At 43.0% G+C, this 2658-nt stretch overlaps 1 long non-coding RNA gene across 1 annotated transcript in view; it reads right to left on the bottom strand.

Moving 5' to 3' along the window:
* LOC111089652 overlaps positions 1–2658 on the bottom strand; it is a 10851-nt gene that overhangs the window by 1602 nt on the left and 6591 nt on the right. The gene's annotated exons all lie outside the window — the stretch shown is intronic.

The following is a 2658-nucleotide window of genomic DNA, read 5'->3' as shown; positions in this document are numbered from 1 at the left end:
ATGGCATCACTCGGTATTGCCAGAAACGTTGGCCATAACTAAATGCTGTCTTGAGTCTATCTGCTTCAGCCATTTTCACTTGCTAGAAACCCAACATTAAGTCCAGAGTTGAAAACCACCTGGCTCCACTTAAGGCATCAAGAGTATCATCAATTCTTGGCAGTGAGTATGAGTCTTTTTCGGTTATATTGTTAAGAGTCCTGAAGTCCACACAGCATCATTGGGTCCCATCCTTCTTCTTGACTAATACGACAGGAGCTGACCAGGGACTACCTGATTTTTCAACTATCCCTTCCTTGATTAGACCATCCATGATCTTCTCTATCTCTCTTCGCTTTGCTGGAGCTATTCTCCTTGGAGGGATCTTTATTGGACGGTGTTTGCCTGTGTTTATTCTGTGCTCTACCAGGTTTGTGCATCCGAGGTCATGATCTCCTTTTGAAAAGACGTCAGCATAATTTGCCAAACGTTCTTTGACCTGAAGAGCCTGTGATGATGCCAAATGGACTATGATCTTCTTTTAGAGGTCAGTTAAATGTTCTGGAAGTGTATATCGTTTCTTTATAGTTGAATGCCTTGCTTTAACGTTGACTGGTTCTACCTCCTGGCACACACCCAACAATGCCCCATTCTTAAGTGTGTGCTCACATTTAGAGAAATTGGCCACTGTTATAGGTACTACTTGATGACCTGCCACAAGTGACCTTTCAATCTTCAAATCTGCTGGCCTGGATGGGTCTTCCAGTGCTTCCACAAACATTGGGTTTCCTTGGGGATGATCTTTTATCCTACCCCAAATTATCTTCTCTGACATAGGGGGTATTGTAGTTGACTTAAGTGCTGTGACATGCAAATTCACGGATGTAGCAATACTTATTGGAATCTGGCCTTTACTGTTTCCAATCGTCATTTTATCGAAGCTAACTACACACTTCCTCGGTTACCCACACTGGTCCCCACAACCTTGTATAATGTCCTGTCACACCACAGAGCTTCTGTACAGCTTCTGGTACTCCTTTGTGATCTAGCACCTTGATACTCAGAAGGATTTGCTGAGATGCAGAATCTATGACAAAGTTGCACTTTTGGCTATCCAGCTTTCCTGTCACGTAGACACTATGTGTGCTTGATATTTTACACTTAGCTGTTGGGACTTTCACAATGGGAGATGGTGGGCATCCCTCAACACCAACCACTACTGGTTTCCCCAAAGCTGACTTATTGGTAGTATTCTTCTTTCACTGGCTTCTGATATGTCCTTGCTCTCCACAGTTCCAACAACCTTTTTGAGTGGCAGACTTTCCTGCCATGGCATCTTCCCTGTGTTGAAGATGCCGGCATTGAGCTCTCTTGTGCCCAGGTTTGTTACAGTGCCAGCAAAGTCCCTCAAACTTCTCTGAAAGCTGCCCTTTTCTGGCTTTGAATCCTGATGACTGTACCAACCATGTTACCTCTGTGCTGGACTTAACATAGGATTCGAATTCAAGAGCTATGGCCATTGCATCCTGCATGGTAGAGGGGTGTGCTTGCTTCACTTGTACCTTAAGTTGTGGACTGTCCAATGCATCTACGAACTGATCCCTCAGCAACAACTTGAGGAGATCGGGTGGTGCAGTTGGGTAGGCTTTGTGTGCCATACCTACCATGTCCTGTGCCAGCTCTTGCAGGCTCTCCACTTAAGCACAGACTCTAGTTATTAACCTAGCCCTGTAGAATTCGGACTGATTTTGAGTTCCATACCTGAGTTCTAGAGCAGCTACCAGTGCTCTATAGTTCTGCCTGTAATCTGCTAACAACTGTCCAAGTATTTCCAGTGGTTGTCCTTTCGGGCTCGTTGCCAGATATACTGCTTTCTGCTTCTCTGTCCATCCATTCTTCTCTGCCAGGAGCTCAAATTGTGCTCTATATGCTTCCCATGGTGCCTTCTCATCGAATTCCTGTGGCTTCCTTCGTATTAGATCACCCCTTTTGCCGACACTCATGTCTGGGATGTGACTTCTTCCAGGACTGAAGATGTCTGCATTAGAGTTTAGCTGCGGGGTCTGGAAGAGGCTTGCCATTGTCTTGGGCTGTTTAAGTCGATGGTTAATGTATCCGCCTTGTGTAAAAGACAATAAATCATCCTTTAATGCATTTAATTCGCTTTGAAATTTACTAATGTTTTCCATTTGTGTATGCTGACTTTCTCTCAATTCTTGGAGACTTTCTTCTTGTTTATTTTCTTTCTCTTCAAACCACTGCTGTAGTCTCTCTTCTTGTACATTTTATTTCTCCTCCAACCACTGCTGTAGTCTCTACTCTTGTTTTTTTCTTTTTCCTCCAACAATTGCTGTAATCTCTCTTGTTTTTTTTTATGTTCGAGCTGCCACTGTTGCAGGTTTTCTTGCCACTTCTGTGTTCTTTCTTCTTGTTTCTTTTCTTTTTCCTCAAGCAACTGTTGTAATCTCTTTTCTTGTTTATTTTCTCGTTCTTCTTGTTTCTTTTGCTGTTCTTGTATTGCTGCCATCAAATCTGCTAAGCTGTATTTTGATTTGCCACTTCTCGTTTCCATCTTCTTTTTCTTTTTTAGTCCCACTCTCTGACACCAATTTGTTACATATCTGCTTGTTTGATAATTTCCGGTAGAAATTCTTTTCGAGGAACTTCAGTGATACAAGT

This window comes from Limulus polyphemus, unplaced genomic scaffold (assembly GCF_000517525.1).
Source record: "Limulus polyphemus unplaced genomic scaffold, Limulus_polyphemus-2.1.2 Scaffold6922, whole genome shotgun sequence".
NCBI lineage: Eukaryota > Metazoa > Arthropoda > Merostomata > Xiphosura > Limulidae > Limulus > Limulus polyphemus.
Note: the sequence above shows the minus strand (reverse complement) of the source record. Positions and strands in the feature narration are given on the sequence as shown.